Source organism: Chroicocephalus ridibundus, chromosome 1, assembly GCF_963924245.1.
Source record: "Chroicocephalus ridibundus chromosome 1, bChrRid1.1, whole genome shotgun sequence".
NCBI classification, from domain to species: Eukaryota; Metazoa; Chordata; class Aves; order Charadriiformes; family Laridae; genus Chroicocephalus; species Chroicocephalus ridibundus.
The window spans coordinates 110,189,612-110,216,653 of record NC_086284.1 but is presented as its reverse complement, the minus strand read 5'-3'; the positions used below and the strand labels follow the sequence as shown (position 1 = coordinate 110,216,653).

Sequence of the window (27,042 nt, the reverse complement as noted above, 5' to 3'; positions counted from 1 at the left end):
GCACACCACCAGTCTTTATCTCTTATGTCTTTTTCTTGTACTCACTGAATTGCATTCCTTTGTGAAACTTTGTTAAACTTTGTTAAAGTTGTGTGGAAATTTACTTTTGTTACTTAATCAGTGACAGAAGAAGATGTAAGCCTGTTCTGGACGCTGGATAAGCTCAGCACTGAACTTGAAGAGACACTGCTAAGGAAAATTTTAAAAGCTAACCGTGATACCACTGGTCTAATTCACAGATGTCATCCCAGTAAACCAGCTAGAAAAGGAGAGGTTGCTCATTCTTAAGTTTTTTGGCTTCATGATTGGTCCCTGAGACTAAATAACCAGCTAGTGTGAAAAATGATTCCTTGGAAAATCATGTCCTATATTTTATGAGGTTAGAAAAACAGATCTGCAACTCTGTACGTCTAATAGGCCACAAAATGGAGGAAGCTGAGCCAACCTAAAATTATTCTTGACTCACAGCATGCAAGGGTGGAGCAACAACAATTCGTGTCTTACAAACAAAAGCTTATAGCAGGTTGCTGGCTACAGTGGATCAGAGAAATGATAAACCAGTATGTGGCTATTCGAACCAGTCATGAGCGTGAGACAGAGGAGGGAAGTGAATTCTCTGCCTTCACATTCTGGTAAAAGGCTTCCTAGTAACTGGTTTATCCCAATTTTCTATTTAGAAGAACACACAAGATTTGCTAATCCTAACAAGATCTCATTAATTATAATGATGAAATAACACTTAATTTCTAAGTGGTGTTCATGCATTCCTTCTTCATCCATAGATTTAAAGATCCTTTACAATGCATCTTGCCCCTTTAATCATCAGCAACACTCTTTAAAGCTCTTTATGCTTTTTCTTTCAAGGTTAACTGGATGTGTTGTCTACTGCTGCAACCTTGTTTCTGGCACAGCCTTGTTTTTGTCCTTGAGCGTCACAACAATCTACAAATTTATGAATGTCTACAAGTCACTGAAAGTGCTGTCCCAAATGGAGCACACCTTCCTCCTGCCCAGATCCCAGCCCTTCTATTCCACCTTAGTCCTCCTTGACTCCTCAGTATCATCTGACAGTGTAAGTCATTCCATCGTTTCTAAAATCAAGACTTCATTTTGGCTTTTGGGTTTTGTAATAATTGTTAATTATTTCTCTTGTTTGATCAGCTTTTAATCAGGATCTGTAATACATCCCTCAAAGTCCTCACAGCTGTGAGCCCTGTCTCTAGCCCTCTTACCCGTGAACTTGGCATTTACTCACATCTTGTTCTGGTGATTCATGGTTCTTCACCGATATTGCTGGCCTGCCTTTCCACACCCAGTCCAAATCAGTATCTTTTTGTCACCTCCTTGAGGGCACCTACCATGGCTTACGCTTGGCACAGCACATTCAGGTCCTGGTTTTTCTCTCACAAACCTCTCTTTCTCCCTCTTCTTGCTATGAATGTCATGCTCCCTTTCAGGCATTTAGGCCTTAAATTTGCATACCGCTGCATCTATACATGAAAACTGTGCCTGTAGTATCTTGTTTCTTCCTACGTGTCAATTAGGAGATTCAGCCTTGTTGACTGGCAGTGCCCCTGTCACTTCACACCTCGGCTATTACCAACTTCTCTCTCTAACTCCTGGGACTTGCACTGTGTTCTCCAAAAGCTCATTCGGAATTGCGCTGTGAGGATTATCTTCCTTGCTGACATAATGTCTATGTCTCTCTCCTGGCTTTCCGTTTCAGCAGCCTCAAAGGCAAACTCATTGTCCTCTTCAAAGTTTCTGATCAATTGACCCTGCACTGAATCAGCTTTAATGTCGCATTGAGTATCAGCCCTCACGTACTATCTGTCAGTAATACTAGCCTTCACTGTCTCATTAGTGTATTTCTCACACCATCACCTTTGGCCTTTTTACAAAATACCTCCTCCTTTGCTGGAAGTTCCTTGCAAATTTTAAAGGAATTAATTCATGCTGTTGTCTCACCCAAGACTTATTTCTGCGTTGTTGCCTAGAGCTGTTGCCCAGAGCTGAACATGTAAAATGTAGTCATTGTGCTCTGTACCCTTCGTTCTCTTCGCCAATGTTATTTACCCAGTTGTTCTACTCCTTGTATTTTTGCAAACCTATAAACTCTAGTCTTCTTTTTATTGCAATCACTTATGCAGTTGTTGTCAAAGCCTTACAGTTGCCAAACTGTGGTCTGCTGAAAACCATCTTAAGTAGTCTGCAGTCTCATGTTGCTTGAGTAAAAGTTTCATTAAAGTTTTGGCTTATTGGTACCTAAATATTATGTGAGAAATTTTGGGAAGTGCCAGAGTGTCACTGGCTCCCCAAACGTGAGGACCACTGAGTAGCACAGAAAGCCCTGATTTTTGATAAGGAGAATTTTTATAATTATATGTTATAACAACGTCAATGCAGCATTACGAAACCTTCATATATACCTACAGCATTATGAAACATTCATGGTCTTTAATGGCTTTCCACGTGTTGAAATATCAACCTGAAAAACACACAAGATAGTTACCTGTCTGAGAAAGCAGAAAGATATGTATCACTATTTACTATACAGATTAAGGTGTGGCTTCTGAAGTATGTAGGTGTTTTAAGAATAAATGCTTTATTAAGAGCAAATGCTTTATTCTTATCTGCAGAACTGATAGCATTAGTTCGGCTATTAGAATACAGAATGTTCTGTCTTCATATTACACTCTTCTGTAGTAGCCAACACAAGGAGAATGGCATCTTCATGCTACTGTCCTCCCATTTGTTTTTTTTTTTTTAATCCTGAAACTACACTTTAACAGGATATCAGAAGGGGCTGATCCGTTAAGTGGTTCCTTCCTCCCTTTGTTTCCTAGAATTAAAATTCTGTAGACCAAAAAAAAAAAAAAAGAAAAAGAAAAAAAACACAGAAAAATAAACTACCAGTGTAAAATTGTACAACATACTAAAAACATTTAGTGAAACTTGTCAAAAATAGGAATCACTTTCTCTTTTGAATGCCATTGTTTGAATTGTTTCTTCTCCACACTATGTATTCTGATGATACTAATTCTACAATGGTAGGATGGTAGTACTCGCCTCAAGAAATTTATAGCCGATTGAAGGACCTAAATTGTTCTCTGCGACACTAATTCCAATTAATGCAGCAGCAGAAACATGCTCTTTGGAAACTCATTTGTCCAGTGACACTCTTTGGAAACTCATTTATCCGGCCACACTGTTGCTGCTCCTGCCTCTTGTCGCTATCACCATTTATATGCTTATAAATATATATATACACAAACACACACATACTTAGAAGTTATTGCTTCAATGAAAAAATCAATAGGGCATCAGAAGAAATGTACTTGCAGAAGCAAGCAGCACTTTTGCAGCAATATGAATTTGCGCTAGTGCAGATGGTGAACCTACCGGAATGCTGGCTTCACTGAGGTTCCCTGTTACAAAGATTTTTTTGTCTATGCATAAAGAGTTTCACTGCAGCACGGCTGTTAGGATCACTATGTCCAGATTCTTGGTTTAGTCTTGCCTTCTTTCAGCTCTGATGGGTATGTTTTGGTGCATTTGCACTAGCTGTACACTCAGAAACTACTGGCATTATCAGGAGGAAGAGTTAGTGCCATACCACAATGGTAGAAAAGACCACCACTAATTCAGTCTAGATGCCTAAACGCAGGAGAAGATGGAAAGTGAGAGCGCAAAACCCCATCAAGACAATTTGTGCAAGAGGTGTGGGCTGTCAATTTTAGAGTCCTCAGGGTACAACACACACTGCAATATTTCTAGTCTAAAACATACACAGCCAGGGACTGGCTGAGGCAGGAAGGCACCTCGGGAGATGGCCTGGTCCAACCCCTGCACAGAGCAGGGTCAGTCAGAGCAGGTTGCTTGGGGCCATGTCCCGCTGGGTTTTAAATATCTCCGGGGATGGAGAGTCCACAGCCTGTCTGGGCATCCTGTGCCAGTGTTCGACCACCCTCACAGTAAAAAAAAAGGTTTTCCTTATGTTTCAGTGGAATTTCCCCTATTTCAGTTAGTACCCATTTGTCCCACCACTTTCCCAGAGATCGAGGTGAGGCTGACCAGCCTGTAGTTCTCTTGATGCTCTTTCTGGCCCTCCTTGAAGATAGGGGTGACATCTGCTTTCTTCCAGTCCTCAGAAACCTCTCCTAATTGCCACAACTTTTCAAAGACGATTGAGATTGGCCTCACAGTGACATGGACCAGCTACCTCAGCCGTCATGAGGGCATCCCATCAGGTTGCACGGACTTGGGTATGTTCGGGTTGTTTATGTGCTCCTTAACCTGATTCTCCTCCAATGAGGGTTAAGTCCTCCTTACTTTAGACTTTCTCACTAGTCTCATGGGCCCAGGATTCCTGCAGGCTGGTCTTTACTGGTACTCAAAGGCATTGCATGCCATGGCCTTTTCCATGTCCTTTGTCACCGGATCCCCTGCCCCATTAAGTAGTGGGCCCACATTTTCCCTGGTCTTCTTTCTGCTGCTGATGTATCTGAAGAATCTCTTCTTCTTGTCCTTCACATCCCTCACTGGATTCAACTCCAGGTGGTTGTTGGCTTTCCTAACCCCAATGCTTCAACATGCTAGATTTTTATCCTATAGATTCAATCTATCAGCCTCTGAAAAAATGCAGATGGTGCCCCATGCAGCTGCCCAATATACATGTTGTCTCTGTTAAATTTAATGAGAAGTAAAGGTTGTGTTTAGTTGTGTCTTTTTACTTAATTAAAATTAAAATGACACATCACTGTATATACAGGCTGAGCCTTAATCTCCAAAGAGTGTCAGTTAGTATTAGGCTCATTGTTGATGGTGGCCTAGTTTTCATTGATGGATTCATTAAAAGTTTTAGTCAGCAAAGTGAGGAAAAAGTAGTGAATGATCGTCGTGAACTGAAATGAGGAAAAAAACCCCTCAAACCCAACCTGTTTTGTTAATCCATCCATGCACATGAGAACAGCACAGCAGGACTGGGGAACTAATCCCATTTCAAATCAGATGCCTGCTGGTTCTATTTAGTGAGCATTATGTCTGTTTCTTTTTTAACCCTAGAATACCTTTAAACAGCATTCTGTTGGTTTATTTTTTTATTTATTTTTTTAAAATACAACTACAGAAATCTGGATTCATCTGAACCTTATTCTGGAGATGCCTCTCTATTTGTCTTTCTGCTGAGAAGCCACAGTTAGGTGCCTGGCAATAAGATACGCATGGTGCAGGGCTTGACCATCCCCTCCGTTTTACAGGGTGAAGGGCTCTACAGTAAGATCAAATGAGAATGTGTGGTGTGGAAAGGAAACTTAGTGGTCACCCTTTCCCTTGAAGCTCCAAGAGCAATGTCTGACAGTCCTGTGGGAAGAGATTTGCTGACCATCACCATGACCATCATAGCCTCAGGGAAGAGACTGCAGATACCAGGGATGCCAAGTTCCCAGCTCTCCCTGCTCTTGCTCTGCAGAGTTCTCCAAAGCAGAGAAGGGGCTCTGGTTACTACATATACAGCTGTCTCCTCAAGTAGCAGTGTGATCCAGGAGTAGAAATCCCATGTTAAGCAGTCTTGCCCTCCTAACCAAATTAATATTTGATTTATCTCCCAGAAGCAGCAACAGACACCTACTATTTTCCTTGTCATTTTCGGAGTGTCACATGGATGCAACTGTTTTGAAGTGATGTCTGCTAAATTTATCCTTCAACACATGCCTTAGGCTTGTGTTGAGCAAATTTTTATTTGTTGAGCAAACACTCAGAATAAGTATATCCAATGAAGTGCAAGACTCACTTCTGAAGAAAACAAAAGATACCTCAGGTTAGGAAGGCTGGAAACATCTAGTTTAATGATTTAGTCTGTAGCAACACTTGCACTTCTTGAACAGCTCTGAGAACACTTTTAGGAGATAAGAAAAGCCCAGCACAGATAACTGTACCCGCTTGTCTTGTCACATCACAGACTTGCCTTATTTCTTGCATTGTACTTTTGATCTATTTGGGTAAGGTACTTGCTTTTATAACTGGACCAAAGATGGATTGCTAACTACCATCTTTACTGCCAAACTTGATTCATACTGAATTCATTCAAACTTCATTCATACAGAAAATAGAATTAGCATAGAGTTTTGTGAGCATTGGTACTAAAGAAATTTCCTACAGCTTTCTACTTTGTGAGTAAATTCTGGTGTGTAGGAAGGAATGAAGTCATATGGAAGATTGTCTTAGGGTTCAAACATTTGAAACATCTCTCCTCACCCATCTCTAGTACTTGATAAAAGTTTTATAATCTCACACTGTGCTCTTTTCCTGTGTAGGGGCATTGTCAAGACTTCTCCACCCTAGGTGCCCACTTTCATTAAATTTGAAAAAAAATGTTGAGACTTTTGTCTTTCTGACAAATATGGTTGAAACTGGAGAAAGATCTAAAAATTTAAAACAGGGGTTATGGAGGATGAATAGCCAGATGCATTCTTTGAACAGACCAGACCACCACAGCTATTTATAAACATGCAGTAAGGCACTCTGATCTGTTGGTCCCCAGAAGTTAACTAGGAAATCACATGTGCCCTGGAAACTTTCCCTGAAGAGCTCTGGCTCTTGTGGTAACAGATGAAAAAATTTTCACTTAACAATCATGCAATAGGATGAAAACAAACAGTTAAGTGATACAGATATGTCATGAGAGATTCATGTGCTTCAGTACTACGAAATGTAAACAAATGATGACTATGTGAAATTAGAATGAAAGAAAAAAGTGAAACAATAAAAGTAGGTCAAGAGTAAAGTAAAAGTTGTATTATTCAGTAAAATAAAATTTTTAATTGCGGTAAAACACTGGTAAGAAAATTACCCTCTAGGACAGAAATCTGATCTAATTTCTCTAAGTTTAGTGACTACGCATCAGCCAGGATTGGGTATCTGCAGTTGGGAACCTCTGCATGAACTATAGGTTTAAGGACAGAGGAAAACTTGGGGTGCTTCACTTGTCCTTATATTGTTTTAATCAATAATATAAAAATATCTGAATTTATATAAAGTGATCAGATATCATTATACTATCTAAGACTATTTAAGGAACCTGAAGGTGCACAAGTTCCTGGGAACCTGATGAGATACATCCACAGATCCTGAGGGAACCGGCAGATGAAGTTGCCAAGCCACTATCCATTATATTTGAGAAGTTGTGGTAGTCCAGTGAAGTTCCTGCTGACTGTAAAAGGAGAAACATAACCCCCATTTTCAAAAAAGGGAAAAAAGGAAGACCCAGGGAACTACAGGCTAGCCAGTCTCACCTCTGTGCCTGGCAAGATCGTGGAGCAGATCCTCCTGGAAACTATGCTAAGCACATGGAAAATAAGACGGAGATTGGTGACAGACAACATGGCTTCACTAAGGGCAAATCGTGCCTGACAAATCTGATGGCCTACAAAGGGGTTACAGCATTGGTGGATAAAGAGCAACTGATGTCATCTACCTGGACTTGTGCAAAGCATTTGACACTGTCGCGCATGACGTCCTGGTCTCTAAATTGCAGAGATACGGGTTTGATGGATGGATCACTTGGTGGATAAGGAACTGGTTGGATGGCCGCACTCAAAGAGTTGCGGTCAATGGCTCGATGTCCAAGTGGCGACCAGTGACAGGTGTCATTTCTCAGGGGTCAGTACTGGGACCAGTGCTCTTTAACATCTTTGTCAGCAATGTGGATGGTGGGATCGAGTGCACCCTCAGCAAGTTTGTGGATGACACCAAGCTATGTGGAGCGGTTGACACACTGGAGGGAAGGGATGCCATCCAGAGGGACCTGGACAAGCTCAAGAAGTGGGCCCGTGTGAACCGTATGAAGTTATTCAAGGACTTTTTTTCAGCTTCCCATAGAAGAATAGAGAGAAAGATGAATTCCATTTCTTAGATGTCATGCTCATTATATAATAAGGGTCAGTTGGGGGTGGAAACCTGCGATCACTGCTCGGGATGGTACCAATTCACTGGGCGGTAAGTGTCTGGTGTTATTATAATTGTTGTTGTTAGTGTTCTTATTAGTGTTATTTTTCCTTTTCTGATAGTGTTCTATTAAACTGTCTTTATCTCAACCCATGATTTTTTTTCTTTTTACCTCCTTTTTTTCCTTTTCTCCCTTGTGGTGGGAAAGGAGGATGAGTGAGCAGATGTGTGGTGGGGGTTAAACCACAACAAGGGTTGTGGTTTAAGAAAGATGGGGACAAACTTTTTAGCAGGGCCTATTGTGATAGGACAAGGTGTAATAGTTTTAAACTAAAAGAGGGTAGATTCATACTAGATGTAAGGAAGGAATTTTTTACAATAAGGGTTGTGAAACACTGGAACAGGTTGCCCAGGGAAGTGGTAGATGCCCCATCCCTGTAAACATTCAAGGTCAGGTTGGACGGGGCACTGAGCAACATGATCTAGTTGAAGGTGCCCCTGCTCATTGCAGGGTGTTGGACTAGATGATCTTTAAAGGTCCCTTCTAACCCAAACTATTCTATGATTCTTTTCTATGATTCTATCTGAATATAAATAAGGCAAATTCACTTATGCCAAACTGGTGGCAAGTTTATTTGCTACTTGGCCTTCAGGCTGCTGCTTCTGATCTGTCTTAGGCCTGTGGGAAGCCTAAACTCACATTCGTCTTTCACCTCGGATATTTTCTGATGCTATAACTTTTGCTTATCTTAGCTAATGCTCAACTGTCTTAGCCATAAGTTATAGCACCATTCACATGCTTTCACTGGTGGTCACCATACCCTATTTATAATATTATATTAAATACTATACTTAGGGCTACTAAAACCGTTAAGACTGATAGATTTCCAGATCACGTAAGTCTCACTTTTTTTGGAAGATAATTTTATATTTTTTTAGAAAAGCTAATATCACACGTCTGCTTAACCACTTAAGAAGCTTAATATTCTTGCATACCAAGTGATTTTGGAAGATAATGCCTTAAAGCACAGGCTGTCTAGAATATGGAAAACAATACTCAGATCATTGGAGAAATATCAGCTACAAGTCATTCCCACTGTTGGTGACAGATCAGTTCTCTGTAGGATCTTCAGAAAGATGTTTGCAGTAGTCCAGCCTGACATTGTGCATAGCCCAGGCTGGGGAATGAAATCCAGAAATGCTTTTCTCGAGCACGTGGATTGATTAGTTGCTAGACCTGTGGGCTTTAGAAAGACCATCAATTTTTATTAAGATGGCCATTTTCCCATGATTATAGAGAATTATCACTTAGAAACAGGCCAGCTGTCTGTTCATCACTGTTAACAATGCGCAAATTATTTCTAGTCTAAAATGCCTGTTTTCAGCTTCTGGATATTGTTTGGCATTGTGTCAAAAATGATGATGATTTCACTTACTTTGTACATGGAACCCCAGCAAAGGACTTAAACTACAAAATTCCCGGGACTTTATCAGTGTTTGAATGTTGCTTGTCTGGTCATCATACCATACTTGCTGTCTTATAAACATTAACTGATAGTATAAAACAATGAATAGTAGGCAGCCTACAAAAACAATACTGCGAAGGCATTTTTCACTACTGTGTGCCAAAGGCCACGTCAGCAAAATGAGTGAATGCTGAATGTACCGTTTTAATTTGGCAATGTTTACATCCATTGATACCAGTGCTTGCACACAGCCCAGGGTTATGAAGATTTAGGTTTACATGTTCCAGTTCAATTGATTATTGATGTCAGGCTGATATTAGTCTCATAGCTACATATTAATATTAAGGAAAATAGAAATTTATTTATGTAATGTCTGTTATCTAATATAGTTTATTGTATAATGTGTAAAGCATGTAATATTAATATTTACGTAAAAATGTTATATTTACATATTAGCAGTCATCAAAGATCAGTTTTCTAGAACACAACTGTATCACTACATACGCATCAGTTGGAAAAAGATATTTCAGAGAATAGGAGCATTTGTCGCTAAACAAAGTTGTAAGCATTTTTATGCTGAGGAAAACTTTGATCCAAGGCCCCTTCTTACACTGATCAAACTGCTGCTGTGATGCAGCTTCTCCAAGCCGTCTCTTTAATGTTTGCCACCCAGCGCCACTTCCCTCGGCATCAAAGCTCCTCAAATAAAGCAAGCGTGATTACACCTATGCTAGGGTGGGATTTGCTGTTTTATTCTTCCTGGCCAGGGAGCAGCCAGCTGGGAGCCATATTTCTCCAAGTGACATCTCACCAATTGTCAGAGAAGGGCAGAATGAGCACCAAGTTTCTTGAGGAAACAAAAGCTCCGTGAACAAAAGCTTCACAAAGCTCCCTGTCTCTGCATTTTAAGACAGTAGTTTGACATTTTTTTCAGCCATCAGGTATCATCCCAGTACTGCTTATTCTCTCAGTATCTACTATATTGTCATTCATTTTCTGTCTGCTTCAGAATTCCTGGGAAAAAAAAAAGTGACCCTCATTCCCCAAAATGTCATTATCTTAGAAGTTGCCTCGAAGTACATCAAAATAATACAGGACATGTTATGATGGGTAGAAATTTAATTAAAAAATTGTTACCTACATATACAGCTGTCTATGTAAGGGAATGCCTGCAGTAACAATTAGTTCAACATCCTTTTCAGCCTAGTTGCCCTCAGCTTCCTCTGTTGGTTTATTTGTTTAATCTTCAAGCCAGGGCAGCCCGTTCATATATACAAGCAGCCAAAAGAGTCCGCTCAATAGCTGGATATTTGCAGTAGCCTATTTGCAAAATACAGAATGTCCTAATAATGCTTGATGTCATGAATAGGAAACTTCTCCGTTAAAGATCAGATAAATAAGGCTAGTGCATTCAGTCACTTCACCACATAATTGACAGCAGACCAATTTTTATGCTTTTCATGCATTTCAGACTTTACACGTTGTGATCAGTGACTCACACGTGGCCAATCTGATGAGGATATTTACCATCATCCCAGATCATTGCTAATTTTCTGCATAGTTTGAATGATCCTTCTTCTGTGTAACAACCTAAAAGGCACGCCACTTTGGATGGATGAATCAGAAGCATAACAATACTTCATGCTATTATGACGCGCGTTATAACATTCAGAAAAGAAGAAAAGTTTGCAAATGCTGGGTTGTCATGATCATCAGAAGACTTAAAGGTAGGTGGAACTACAGGAGATTTCTATCTGTAAAGATACGTCGCATATAAAGTTATATTTCAGTAAATAAAAGCTATGCTCTATGGATTAAAGCCACGGAAAGGCCAGACACACCGCAGTAGTAGCACAGCAGCGCTGACCTACTTGAGCAAGCTGCACAGTAACTAGCATGCAGCGCTGGCTCTTTTTCCATAAAACAGTATGTGACCTTCCAGATCGGCATGTAATTTGAAGCATAAAGTGACCAGATGTATCTTTTGGCAATGCAGTTACTAACCTGTTAACTTTTTCTGCAACCCTCAAGGCCACCTCTTACATCACAGTGATGCAATGTCTACTAATTGACAGTCAATTTTGTGCCAGCCAAGGACACTGGCTGCAAAAAGCAGACACAAACGTGTCCAGGGGTGAGATATTTTCGTTATTTCTTCCTCTGACTTCCTTACTCTACCTCCCATCCCTCTTTGCTGCTCTCTCTCTCTTTCTCTCTCCCACCTGCCCATACCGAAAAAAACCTTAAAGCATAGCTTTATTGGGACCAAAAAAAAAAAAAAGGTGGAATTATATATGCTAGACATATGGAATGGTCTTACCATGAGAAAATATTTGAAATTTATTCCTTAGGATGTTTGTTGACAAAGTAAATTAGTGAATGGGTATGTCAAATGGCACTGCCACTCTTTTTTTTTTTTTTTTTTTGAAGGGAAAGGTAACAACTGGCTTAATGAAATTTTGAGGACTGTGAACAAAATCCGAATGAAACTTCTCTTACTTTTCAGTGCAGGTTTACTTCGACGCAGTTTATATTCACAAGACATGCAGGATTCAGACCTGACATTTCACAAGTCTGCCTGATGCTCTGACAGGTTTTAATATGTCTGGTTAGAGCTTTTTTTAAAAATCTAGTTCACTCATTCACTATTCTTCCTGATATATTTATCTAGGGCACATTTTTGTACAAGCTATAAAAAAACCTAGCAGAAAAAGATTGTTGACCTGGAGCTTTTCTGGATCTAGCATTTAGAAATCTATTTCATAAGTAGGATCAAACTATTACTGAGTGTAGGAGAGGCCAAGGCACTGTGTTTTTCTGCTGAATTGCTACAGGTTTTGCACATAGCGGCATCCAGAATGCAGCTGTTCCTGACTGCTCACATTGGGAAAAGCATCCAAGAGACATTAATGCCAAAATCTGGAGAGGTCTACTTGCCTGAAAAAAGGTAGGATGAACCAAAATTACTAGTACTTAGTCGGAAGGACTAGTAAGGTACAGCTGGAAGAAAGTGAAGATCACAGTCTGCTATTGGGAAGTGACTTCTCCTATCGCGAGTATCCCAGATTTTGGTGCCGCCAGAGACACATACGTCCCACTCATTTAAAATCTCACGAAGCCAGTGGAAATACTCTTATTCATTTCAGTCCGTTTTGGCCCAAAGTTTGGCAGTCTATTCAGTTGTTATCTTTCCCAGTTTTCTATATGCTCTGTCACTTGTATGTGTGGGAGCTTCCCGATTCTAGCTGCAAGTCACCTGGCTTCTCAATCAGTATGTTAATACATAAAATTCAACCAAAGCTGGAAAATTAAATTGTTTTATTGTATGAAATAGAAGGAATAGCGATATCCGTGGCTGCTTCATAACTGTAGCAGACACAACCCAGATTCATATGTCATCGAAGCTTTGCAGAGTTCCAGATCTTCTTCCACATCTCAATAGTGTGACTCTGGCTCATCTTTGCATGTCAGAATATGAGTGAGGATTGTGAGTATCTTATTTTTAGGCTTTTTCTCATCTAGTAACTATTCTTTACCTCTTTGTTTTCTTTAGGCTTGTTACAGAACTTGTCACCTGATGATGAAGTTCAGCAAGCGTAGTGTTAACATCAAGGGGAGCCTGCCTGACTTGCATGCTGATGTTAATGAAGCTGTGAATTGTGTCATATTAGCCTCATTTGCTTCCCATATGCTTACTCTCATTTTCCCCTCAGAAGCTGCGACTCCACTTTTCATCTTCATTTGTATGCCCAAAATGCAGCCAGCTTAATTACCAATTATAACCTTACTCATTTAAAAGCTAAATCAACTGGAAACAACGCTAAAAAGTGTTTCCCTCGAGGAGAACTAAAGACTTTGTGTTAATTTTCTTCACATATTTTGATTAGCATGAAGCACTGTGTATCTTACACGTTAATCTCCCCAAATGATGTTAATTTTAAATCGAGATGACACAGGCGTACTCACGGGATGACAGTCAGAGCAACCTGCCTTCTCTTCCTCCTTCAACTCTGACCCGCCGCACAGAAATATTTTTCCCTGGGAAACTGATAATGAAGCACGACAGCACCCAGCTCTGCCAGCAGCTTTTTATTTATGTCTACCTTTTCTTGCTTTATTTCTTAACTGCCTGACCTGTGCTATTTCCTCAAGTTTGTAAGTCCCTTGTGGGTTTTTTCTAAATGCAATTTCTTCCATCTTAGGAAATGAGAACTCCGTAAACTTCCAGGTAGGTTTCACGGGACCCCATCAAGCAATAGAAGGTATAACAGCTGTTGGGTTTGATATACTAGTGATGGCCCCGAATCATCCCTCCAATCAATACTGTAAAACTCTTGGACACTCTTTAAGCTTCTGAGAGAATTTACAGTTCCTAGTGACAATCTGTATTACTGCAATAAAGGCCAGAGAAATTGTAAGAAAAGGAAACCAGATTTGGAGAGCTGCCGTTATTATTTATGGAATATTTGCATGGTATAATTTATCAACTCTTTCTTTGGAACATGCCACCCTCACTTTATGGGAGAAGCAAAGCATTTTCCAGCTGTTCTTTTTTACAAATCAAAAAGTTTAAGGTATTGAAAATCCTTTTTTTTTTTTTTCTAACAGAAAATACAACAAATCTTTGAAATGTGTGGAATATTTGCACAGTGATGAACTTGGTGCATTTATGTAGCCTGTAGCTCAAGTGTGTGCGAACCTAAGACCGAATGTGATTGTTGTGTGCCCCACACATGCCTGGCAGCCCATAGTCTCCATCCAGAGCCACCTGTATCTATCCCTCATCTTTTGAGAATGAAAGGCTCCAACCCTGAGTCCATCCTGGGAAAAACCTAACAGAAAGCATTCACAGCTTCCTCGTCCCATATAATTCATAAAGGTTTTAGCCTCTGACTTAGCAGAGAAGTCCTGATTACGCTTCCCCTTTCATACACCTAGAAATTACGAAACACAACATCACTATGTTACTCTGCGTTTAACAGTCTCTCTGGTTTGTCCCTCTTTGATTATTTGACCCATGAGTGTTTTATGGACCATTTGTCTGGCTGTGATGGATAATATTCTGATCCTAATAAAATAATAGCTTTGCCATTATTCCAGGCAGAACTGAGGATTTTGTCCTATATGTATCTCTTCCTAATAATTATACTGTCCTTTCTTAAAAAGCATGAAGGTAAGCTTTAGTTCTGTTCAGCTTGCAATAGGAAGGCCTGAAGGGATATAATTGCTTCTTTTTAATACAGTGAACAGAAGAATGTGATGGAAAAGGCTGAAACACTGAAAAATAGTGGTTATAGAAAAACAAATGTATATAAACTAGCACAGTACATTTTGGCTTGAAACCTAGCAGAATGTTTCCGATAATCAGAAAAAGTGAGTTACTCAAGGCAATGTGACGGGAAACCTAGAGAGTTTTCAGATGGGAGTTTCACAAGTTTATGGAAGAAATGATATAAATATCTATGAGAGCAGGGTGTTGGATTCAGTGAGTGAAGTTTTCTATTCTTGTCTTATTTCTGCGATCCTTTGTCCTTAACATCATCTTGTCATACACATACGCAAACACAGAAAAAGGAGATGAAGACACAGTGCAGGTAATATATGTTTCCCTTTCACCAATTTCTCTTTTTCACATTTCAGCTTCCCTTTTCTCACACCACCTGACATTTTTATTTAATTTCCATTTCTTGTGTTTTTGTGTGTGCGTGGTATTGTTTTTTCTTTAAGCTTAAGGGCAGACTCACAAATCCTAATGAAGACCATGAGTGCAACGTACCAGTTGAAAAACTGTCAGGCAAGAAAACATCTTGAACTTTTGCAGGTACTGAGATGGGGATTTTTCTATGGAGATCTGCATAGTGGCTTTAAATATTAGTTTTGAGGGAATTTCTGCTCTAGCAGTTACCGAGGGAGCTTACTCTTGGGAAAAGCTGGTGCTTTTGGAAGCACTATGGGAGAAATTCACATATATGCACCGCTTGCTTTGCCCTGGAGACAGTGGTGTGGTTCACTAGCCGACTTCTGGCCTTTTTCTGTTCTTAGCGTGGAGGAGGAAGCACTGTGAGCCGTGCCATGGAGTTCAGCACACAGTGTTTCAGTATGCTTCAAAATAACACATTTCAGGGGTTTTGCAGCAACGTTGGCTTTGCCCTCACCTGTGCCTCACTCTGCGATATAGTCACGGATCACCTTAGTGCCTATCGATCTCTGTGAGCTCTCTACTTCATGGGGCTCAGCACCTTGTGGAAGGATTAAATTCTGAAGGCACAGCAGCAGGTGTGTCCCTGAGTTCAGCTGCTCTATTTATAGTGTTTTCCTGTAAGCGTAACACTGCAATTGTCATTCACACTGTCTTCCTCCAATTCTGCACGGCACCAGGTTGGGGCCATAATAAACATTCTTTTATGAACGTGGCTGCCTTGGAGAAATGAAAATTAATTGCCTAAACAGTGTCACATGTAATTAAACCAGAAAAACATTATGAAGTAACTTTAAATTTAATGCTTGCAACATCAGGAAATTTTGGTCTGAATTTTAATACAGCAATAGATTTTGTTTATTAGTTTTTTATTTTAGCGTGATAAATTTACATCAGATTGCCTGTGAAAATGATGTACAAATTCAGCAAGACAGATTTTTTGCATAATATAGTGAATTAAAATAAGAGCATGGGAGAAGTGATTATTGCATTTCAAAATTGGTCATTAACTTACAGTTAACTGTCAGCCATTGGTAGGGTAAGTTACAGGAGCAGATAGACCAACATGATAATTTATTTTTTTTCTGAAGCCGGTGAAGCACAGACTGTGGTAAAGAGCTTACAGGCAAAGAACTGGAGCAAGAGACAAGAAAACACAAGTCTTACTTTAGTTCATGTTTTGTGTACAAGATACCTTGACAGTGGTGTGTCTCGCGATGCCCATTTGCAAAAGAAAGGCTTGTGGACCACTGGGAGCAGCATGGTCATCATGCACGGTACTTCGGTTGTGCGTCAGACACAGGTGGCCGAGGGAAAGCCTGCAGAATACAGTTAGCCGAGCTCAAAACAGGAAATCTTCTGCACACGGCCACGTCCTTGCCCTCTGAGGAACCTTGACAGGTTTAAGGAAGGTTTTAAGGAAGACTTTCTTCACAGCAGAGGTGCAGAAGCATAACCTGTTGCTTTATATAAGAGCTTGGATTCTGGAGGAAAAAATTATAAGAGGAAATAAAGACTGCAGCTAGTTTTACTGCAGCTAGATTAGAGAAAAAGCAAGGCTCTGTGTTTTAAAACGGAGGCTCACTCCTTTTTTCCCCTGCAGTGGTGACATAACATTTACATTTCCACAGATAATGAACTAGATCTTGCCAGCAGACCAGCCCCACAGGAGACTCGTTCCCAAAGCTTAAGTATTATTTTTCTTTCCATCTGCTCCACATGGAGCTTGAGGTAAGCTATTCTTAATGCCTTACTAAGATTCACCATTTCTTGAAAGAAAATGCACTTTTCATTTTCTTCTTTAAACAAGAAAGATCTTATTACTCCATGTCATGGCTTCTTTGCTGCAATTGCCATTACTGCTTTTAATTGGTAATTCACTAGGTTTGGAGATGAGGTTTTAAAGCCCATGACACCACAGGGAGTTAATTCTCAGTCTAAATGGACCTTCTGAGGATACAGAAAGCCTCAACAATGTTACTCACGTCTCACAAAAGGCCATGAAAAGCAGTCTCTATTAATTTTAAATAGTTTCACAGTCAACCGCTCCTTCCCATAACTATGTTTATTTCCTGTTAGTCCTTAAGTACATGCCAGGTAGGAAATGAAATAAATGCCAAGGAAATACGCAGCTTCTTTCTGCCAGGGATCTCTCCCAAACCAGTTCCTTTGCCTTCATCTACCTAAAGTATTTATACAGCTGCCTTAGTCTCTGCGAAGGATTAGCATAAAAATCCGTATTAAGGGCCAACAGATCTGTCTTCCAATTATGGAAATGGGATGAGTAGGAAATTAATAGCATGCAATTGCAATGCCCTCCTGATTCAAAGGTCTCTTCAAGGGCTGAGCCTCTGGGGAGCTTTTTGCCTGTGGCTCTTCCCCAGGGGGCTGATGCTTGGTCCTGCCTCCTTTTTTCATACCCACCTGGCAGTACCGGAGGTGCTGTACCATGACCTTTGTCAAAGGGAAGGTCCCGTTGCCCGGTCCGGAGCCGCAGTCAGCCGGTGAGTGCAGTGGCTCAGCAGCAGACAGGCTAAAGGTAGCGCAGGCGATGGCAGCTCCAGCTGGCAGCCAGCTATGCATTCGATGTCTGGGTGTGAAGAAAAGCCAGGCTTAGTGGCTCAGGCTGATGGCAGCGGGGTTTATGGACGCCAGCGCAGTGGAAGAGGAAGGTCAGTCGCTGTTTCCGCTGGCTCCCTGCACCCAAGCCCTGTTTACAACATGATCATTTTTTACGCAAGCTCTTACGTACTGGAGTATTTCCCTGTGTTTCAAAACACCTCTAGGCACACCTGGGCTCCTGCAGCCTTTTCTGGTCTGCAGTAGCCTGCCCGCAGTCCTAAAGCAAGCCAGGCACAGCTCATGGCTTTTCCTGCTGTCTCTTCCACGGGCATCCTGCCCCCATATGTACTGTGGGCCCTTCGCCAGACTGGGACAGGACTCATGTGGTCTGGGCTATACTTGAACACATGAAAAAATCATATTTAGAAAGGTTGGCTCAATGGAGTGAGTGAAGGTGGTCCAGTAAGATCTGCACTACCCAGGAGACATCTCTGATGTTGTGTGGCACCTCTGTGAAACCAGGGAGCAGCACCCGCAAGTGAAACCAGAGAAGTGTAGCTGATTGGGAACCTGCAAAGAATAAACATAAGGAAAAGTGAGGAGAAGTGTTGCAGTGACTTTTCTTGCTGTTCTAAATCTCATTGCCATGCCTCTGAGACCTGAGTTAGGCATTTCTTTGTGTTTTGTACTCAGGCTAGCTTCATACCTGTGCCATCCTTTTAAGTACTTTTTCTCCCCTGAAAATCACTTACAAATGAAAGATATATAGAACTATGGTAAAGAAAACAGGCAATTCACAAAGGAAATTAGCTACTTCCCTTTTTCTACATTACCTTGGTTTTCTAAAGAAGGTTTCAGTGACTGTACCGCAGCCTAGTATATGGTGAAACCACTGTTGCTAGTAAGCGGCCACAGGATTTGTACTGATTTTGCAAGACCTCAGGATGAAGACTTGTGTGATTTGTTTTGTTTAAACTTGTGTTGGCCTGCCTGGACCTTTTCTTCATGTGTTTTAGATGTAACAGCAATCTTTCTGATGACCAGGTGGCTATGCCCATGTTTTCTGTCTTTGGTTATCTTTGTATATGGTATGACTGTAATTTTATGTAGATAGTCACAAGCAGTTATTCTTCACAGAACAAGATATTTACAACTAACAAAAAGACACAGGGTAAGGAAACACAGCCTTGGTACGACTGCAGAGTCCTTGAGAAGTGGAGCACAGGACGCTGCTTAGAGGTGCACAGGCTTGGGATGGTCAGAGATGGGACGCAGGGTGGCCCTGGAGGCCCTGCGGCTACACACAAGCTCACCCACAGTCCGTTACAGAAATACAAACCTGGAGCTAACCAAAATTGGTTTTAGGGTAACAAAAAGCACAAGGAAAAAAATGTCTAACCTATGTAAAACACACTATATATAGTGAATTAAAATGTAAGATGAACAAAAAGCAAGGTTTGAAAGTGTTAGCAAACACATAAAAATGACCGCAAGCAGATCCTAAAGGGAAGAGGAAGATGGTGTCAACATCAAACTCCTCCTGGTGAAGAAGTCAGGATGCTGATGGCTCCCTATACCCCTCCACCCAGACTGAAGCCACTAACCTTGGAATCAGTGACAAGGTAACATAACCCACCCCCGCAAAAAAAAGAGAGGTAGGTTCTAAAAGTGTGCATATAGCATTTTTAACTGTATTACATTATCATCATTATCGTTGTCTTTGTCATCACCATCAAGTAATTTCTGAACCTACTGAGACCACAATGAAGAGAAGTCTCAAAGTCTCAAACACACAGTGCCTCTACTGGCTTGGTGAAAACCAGTGCTCAACCAGAAGACCTTAATTCTCCCACCAAGGAAAACACTCGTGAACAGTGTCGTTATCTGTCTTCTTTGGCAGCAATCAGTGCACAGCTGCAGCACATGTTATCCTCTGCCCAGTGGACTGGAACAGGGAACTAGAAAGAAATAGGGGAGTCACTGGGGCTGTAATAGTGAGAAGAGATTATTTAAAGGAAAAAGACATATTTCTGTAGGAAACCTGGCTTAATAGTTCTATTGCTCATGGAAGCACTATTCTTATGACGCTTTTGGACATTACATTACATTAAGCCATTTAACTTAAGGAAAAATTTCCTGTAATTTCAGTGAAATTTCAGTTCAGGCCCTGGATTTGCAGGAAGCTCAAAGATATTTTCATTTACAACATCATCTGTATGGATTTAATTTTCTGTAACCCTCTGCTGTTTTTGTTCTTAACACCAAGGGCCATTGACTTGTATCCATTGATTTCAGTGGCTTCATACTCATGCCATAATCATTTTTAAAGATTCATTTTTTAAGAAGACTAATGATGGGGGAAGGGGGGCATTTTGTTAGGAAATCTGAAACTAGATTTCAGCAAGGATGCTAAAGAAAAGAATATCCTTTGAAGTGCAGTTGAATGCCCCAATTACTATGGTTTTTGTAATTACTTTTTTCTCTTTTGAAATTGAAGTAGATTAATTGCAATTTCCTCTCACTGAAACAGTGGGAAGAGAAAAAATTCATATCAGGGATAAACTCTCTTCACACTGCCGCAGCATGATCCCATAGCCCAAAAGTCTGAGGGCAGGATTTTGCTCTGGCAATGGAAATAGCATCAGAAGTGTTTGTAATATTATGCCTGTGCAGGAATGAAAGTCACTTGTCAGAGCATTTAGGTCTTAGTGCCAATGAGAAGACTTCTGCAGGACTGTAGAAATAGTCCATAATCTCCCACAAGGACACGGTAATGAGCCCTATCTATCCAATGAGTTCAACAGCAGCAGGCCTAGGCCCAGAGTCCCTCGGCAGAGGAGAGATTAAATTGATTTCTATACTTATATCAAATAGCCTCATTTGATTCCAGCGGGGACAATTTTTCATTCAAGCAAAGATCTCGGTTTGAATGCAAATGTTCCTTCATAGGCATTCAATGAATGAAAGCACAATGATGCATACATGGACTTCATTAGTTTGTTTAGTACTAATCATCTAGCAGAAGACAAGTGAATCTGTTTTCACTTGTTCTGATGCTAGGATGTCACTATTGCAAAAATGATGCAAAAGCAAGCAGAGCTTGATCCAAACTATCCATAGAATAATTTTGTACTGTATAAGTACATTTGTAGCGTTACCACTCTTGGGGCTGAACATTGCTCACTTGCTGTTGACATAAATCAATTGCATTTCAGGCATCCAGGTACATTATTTCAGCACTGTACGTTACCTTCCAGTAATATACTGCAGCTAATGGTAATTAGTCTGCAGATAAATGCAAGACCTCTGTAAAAAGGGCTAACTATTACATACCTAACAGCAAAAGCAAAGTGCTTTTTCTCCAATATCAGATCTCGGAAGAGGGGGTACGTTACAGCACCCAGGAATGGCCAAGAGCTGTGACAAACCTAGGTGCTAGGGGAGAACCTGTCTGTGCCTGATTTACTTAAAAAAGAATGATAAATCGTTTTTTCTTTAGATCCATTCCATTTAGATCCATTCTGGAGAGACTGCACTGTTGCCAAGAATATAGTCAGCAAGGTTTGTAAGGAGAAGGAATATATTAGACTGGGAAAGCTTATGGGTCTGGGATTTCGGCCTTTTTTTCCCTATCCGTATCAATCCATCTAATAAAACCTGGCTTCCTCTTTGTATTATTATTGTCATTACTACTACTGCTACTACTACTTCAAGCAAGTTAAAAGTTAGAAACATAAAATTGCATCTAACTGTACAACACATAGTGGTGCAACATGTAACCTTGAGGGCACTTGGTCTCTCACAGAGAAATCATAGTCCTGAGCTGGAAGCCTAGGCTTCCTCTGTGATGCATGAGAAAAAACAGATACCCAAGATGATGCCAACGCATGCAGGGCAGGAAACAGCCACAGGAAACACTGAAAAACAAGTGTTTCTTCTCTTGTCTTGCCCTTAAACAATTTATTCTGTGTTTCACAAGTCTGATTCTTCCTCTTCAAGCTCTCTCCAAGTCTGCTTTATGAAGAAGATACTATTATATAAAGCGTATGTAAGGAGCCAGATACAGTAAATTTCTTTTATCTAGTAGCTCAATATTTAAAATTTTCACCAAGATAAAAAAAAAACAGAATAATTTTCTTCCTCTGCCTGAGAGGTTGTAAATCTGTATCCCTCACCTCTTGCAAGCAGTCTAACAGACAAATTCAGAAGGGAGGACCCTTACTGCCTCTCCTTAAGGCGGATTCACTTTGCAGGTAATTATAACAAAGGTATTTTTCTCAATAGCAGGGGATGGTTTCGTATCAGAACACTTCCCTGAATGGAAAAAAATGCCTGCATTTCTGTCCTTCAATATCCTATGTGATACCTGCTGAATATAAACTATGTAAACTGTAATTGAAACTGTGCCTGAAATGGATGTAGTGGGTATGCTGTGAGGTCGTCACTTCACTTTACATTTGGCAGTGCAGCTTGAGGGAAGGAGTAAAAAGACAGGTTGCTGACTCATGTTTAGTCTGGGATCTTATTTGCACAGTACTGTCAAGCCTTAGGCAGCTGCAGGCACAGGTATGGTTTAGGCGCCTTTGGAACCAGGTATCCTGGTGTTTCAAAAGGCTATCGAGTGGAGAATGTAAATTTTATTCATACGTAATATTTCACTTAAGTGCCAACATACCTACCTGCATCATCTCTTGCACCACCGTTGATGTTCCAGTTTCTTCAGCATCTTCACCTGAAGTGTGAAATCCCAGCTCTGCTGAATTGCAAAATTCCCCTGGTTTTAATAGAGCTAAGAATTTACCTGAAGCAGAAAGAATGAGGACTAGAGAGTAAGAAAGAATGACCATCAGTTTGAGGAACTAGAATAAGAGCATCAGTGAAGACAGGCAAGGCCATTCCTTTTCTTCTTTTAGATCAGATGAATTATGAAATTTATCTCCCTCTATACATAGAACTACTATGTATATATCCATGGTCTTAATAATTGCTGCTTAAGCAATCCCAAATGTTCTGCTGACTCCTAGTCGCATTGTCAAAATCCAAACAAAAATAGCAAATAAAATATTCAAAATAAAACAATATTGAGAAATGCAGCAAACTTGATCGAGACACTTAACGACTTAATTTTTACAGGGTGAGAATGAGTAGGTCCGAACGCTTTACGCTGTACAGCAAATGTAAGAAGGTTGAACAAAGCCATACTGTATTATAAAGGATGGCATATAGGATATACAAAGGATACAGATATTTCCCCTCCCCTAAGATAAAACATCATAGTTTAAGATTAACAAGTTTATTATGCACACACACAGAGTTGTTATGTGGGACTCTTTGCCAAAAGATACAATAGCGTTCAGGCACCTACACAACTTATTTAAAAACAAAAGAACAAAACAAAAGATTTCTATTTTAAGAACAATGAAGAGATCCAAAAGTTGCATTAAAGGAGATTAAAAGAACAAGCAAATCTCAAACTTCTGAGTGTGGGACGTATGAACTCATACACAAATAGTCAGTCATGCACAAGTAGTTACTAAATGCCTGAAGGTCGGAAGAAGCCCTTGCTGGAGAGGTTGCTGATAACTGTCCACTATGGGGACCCCTCTGAGGCCTGCGGTGCCAGGTAGTGCCAGGCACAGGCTGTTGGACCAGATGGACCCCGTGTTTGAGGTGTTATGGCAGCTCCTGTGTACTTGGAGTTAAGCACTGACACTGTGATATGAAAGGTCCATGGGGACCTTTAGTTGGCTGTTTTGATGAAAGTACCAGCTTTTAGGTATGTCAGAGTGTGCAGTTGAGAACTGGACAATGTTTGACACTCTTGAGGGCTCATTAAAAGGGCTCAGTACTTTTCCAGTTAAGCTTTTTGTATTTTCCACTGACAATGCAGCTTCAAATGCTGCTGTCTAAACTGAGAAATATCAATCCAAGCATAGCAAATATGCGCTCTCTCATTGACCTGGGGATCCAGGCTAAATCATTACCAGTCATAAGAAAAAAAAAAAAAGTTTAACATGTCTATTGCTGCTTTTCTTCTAGTGCACAGGCAAACTCCTTAAAGATCGTGCTACATATTTGCATGGATATAGGATACTAGAAAAAAAAAATCTATTAGTACAAAGCAACCGAACCCAGAGGTGAATAAGGTAGGTGTTTAGATCTAAAATGTCCAACAACAATTGCTAGAGTGAAATTTCTGTGTCAGCATCTACAAAATTAATTATGAGCAATATTAATGTTCCTGAGAAACAAATTGTGTCACTTCAGTGACTTTAGGTCCGTTTAGTATAAATAGCAAGGGAAACTGAGATGATGATGCTGCATGCCACAGCTTTTTTAATGACAGGTTCCCAAAGCCAAATCTTTGTTATTAAATCCTTTTTAATGTTAAGTTAATCCTTTATTATTTATCAAAATTGATCCCAAATGCTAGAAGGACAAGAAAACGTTTTACTGTCAAAGAGAGATGTGCAATGAGGCAGAGCAAGGGACTGGCATATTACTTAAATGAAAACAAAGCATACATCCACTCTATTGGCTTCACGCACCACATGTTAAGCAATTCGCAGTGAGAAACTGACTATTAAAAAATGTAATTTTATTTTAGAACCCTTCTACCAAACGTGTGCTGCCGGCCCAAGCTGAAGCCAAATCACAGCTTTCTACTGTGAACAGAGAAGCTCATGAAGAGATGGAAATGCTCTCCGTATATCGGAATGCAGGTGATGAGGAGGCGGTTCAAAGTGTAGCTGAAGTATTAAGGGACTAGACTCATATAAACACACTTGGACACATAATATTTTGGAATACATGCTGAGGTCTCTGCTGTGCTGACCACACTTCAGAATAGAGCTAGCAAAGGCTTTAAAACATGATATATGAAAGAAAGACCTGTAAGAAACAAAGAGGTCCTTCCTGCTCAAGCAGATGAATCAATAGGCCTTGTGACTTTTCTGAAGCTCAGTAACAAAACAGAAGCTCAGATTTTTACAGCAGTATAACAAATGCAGCTTAGTTTCCATAGCTCTTCTTTGTGTAGTGGTCTTACGTCCATTGCAATTCACTTGACATTTGTTTGGAAAATATGGAAAAATGTATGTCATAACCCTTTCTAACTTGTGTACTTATTGATTGAATAAGTGATTTGATAGCACTCAGAAACACTTATAATGTGGATTTTGGTTCTGAAAAGCCATCAGTGTTCCTTTAAGTATATCACAAGTTACTTTGCCTCAACTTACTGACAAAAATGAGAGGCACCAACGGTAACAAATTGAGCTAGACTGAGTTATGACTTCACTGAGCTACAGCATTATATATAATTTCTGATTTACCAGAATCAGTAAAGCAAATATTCTTTCATTAAAAATAACACATAAACCAGAACTAATTAGATGCAAAAAATTTTTTGTAGTTTAAGCCATTTGAACAATCCCTTGCCAGTCTAATTTTCCTTAAAAAGCATACAACTGAGGACATTTTATAATCCTGCGTGGATTAAACCTTTTATCTCAGCATGCCATAAGGTCTCAATTTCTTCTTTTATGTTAGTACAACAGTATGAATAAGAATTATTAATACAGATTTTTAAAAATAAACCTAAACATTGGTGGCCACAGGATCTCAGAGCCTTTGCAAAGTACTGTTAACTGGATATTGGTGAAAATCACCTTCTGTAACGGCCATCATTAGGAATTTCATATCATTGTATTTTTCAGTGGGCAGGGCACTTTTCACTGGTTGAGGCTTTCTTTAAGGAACGTTTTAATTTTTCTTCCCTTTTAAAATTGTCTCTCCAGAAAATATTTAATGCTGGATTGGAACAGGCAGAGCTAAGGCATTTTTGATTCTTAGACAGGTTCCAATGATCCATTTTGTGTAACATGATGAAATGCTGCATGAAATGCAGGCCTAGGATCCTGTACTTCTGTTGGCTGTTATGGTCTAGGTGTGGTATGATCTTAACTACGTTCTTTGTCTCTCTTTCCTTGTTAAAACAGTATGGAAGAAAACTCAGCGTATCTATTCCATATGGAAGACTATGACTCCAAGCGTGCAAACTGTGGCATGCTCAAGAGGAGAAATTGTTGGACCAAGATGTAATAAAACATTTCAACATTTTAAAATTCAATTTTCACACACACACAAAAAAAACATTTCATGGAAAATGTATGACGCTTTGACTCCCCATGCTGATTTGGGATGAAAAGAAGATTTTTGAATAGAATTTTCCTCGCAATGTGAATTGAAAACTTGAATAGCTCCCTGCAATAGCACAAATATGTATCATATGGGATTTTAAACTTCTTGCTGCCCTCCTGTGGGTGAAATGAACAATTACTTCAGTAACGATGTGGGAAAAAACCTAAAACAATAGGGAGATAACTGCCTTAGGAGAAGGCAAATTCCAGATAAATTAATAAGATGGGATGTCTTGCGACATGAATGTGGCTTCCACTTCTCAAGAAAACTGTTGAATTCAGGCAAATCAGATTTAATTTCTGTCACACTTTTCTGTTTAATGTAGGCAACAGCTGGCTGTGAAGTTAAAATTAATATAGTGTATTAAAATCCTTAGAAAAAAGCCAGCCAGAAGAGCAAAGCATTTTTATGGAGCACAACGATGCCAGACCAAGCTTGTGGTCAACCAACAAGTTCCAGGAGAGCAGAAAACATGGGACTTAATCTAAACAGCCCCTAAAACTGCTGCCATGCAGAGTTGGGCTACCATACAGGATGCTGAATAATTTTCAGTTCTTCTTTTCTGTTACCATAGTGGAGGATGGATAGATGGATTAGGAGGCTGTCTTGAACCTTAGATCCAGGGGATTCCTGGATTGAGAGGTCCTGTCAAATTGCTTTGTCACAGGAAGATGAAGAGAAATGACATCAGTTATACCTGAAATTAACAACAGAGAAAAAAAAGAGAGAAGGAACACCAAACCAGAAGGTCTTTACCACAGGTAATTAATCTGTCTGTGAAAAATAACACCTGCCTTCTCTTTTTATCTGTTAACCACTTAAGCCCCCTTTCCTAAGACAACCTCAATTCTGCTTTTGTTCTTTTCAGTCCAAAAAATCTTGAGAGGCAGCGTCACTTGTAGCAGAGTTGTTATGCAAAAAAGACAGGACTTTCACACCGTGGCACGATCTGCCAGAATATCTCACATCATAATTCAAAACAACACTTATAAGACAGAATAAAGTTCTTCATGTAAATTTTTGCCCAAAATTCTACAACAGTATTTTTTTAAAAACAGATTGTGAGTTTTAGAACCCTAATCCTGAGAGCAGGCCCGTAGGTCTTGTGTTCCCAATCTTTTTGACCCTGTTCAGAGTCTCAAACAGACCTGTCATCATTTGGTTGGCTTG

At 40.0% G+C, this 27,042-nt stretch overlaps 1 long non-coding RNA gene across 1 annotated transcript; it reads right to left on the bottom strand.

Annotated features, from left to right (window-relative positions):
- Positions 1-2,732: 2,732 nt before the first annotated feature.
- On the bottom strand, positions 2,733-17,788 carry LOC134525579 (uncharacterized). Its single transcript, XR_010073814.1, has 3 exons — positions 17,533-17,788; positions 16,304-16,592; positions 2,733-2,856 (listed from the first exon to the last, which is right to left on the bottom strand). It is a non-coding gene; the product is annotated as an uncharacterized LOC134525579 (long non-coding RNA).
- Between the last annotated feature and the right edge of the window lie 9,254 nt (positions 17,789-27,042).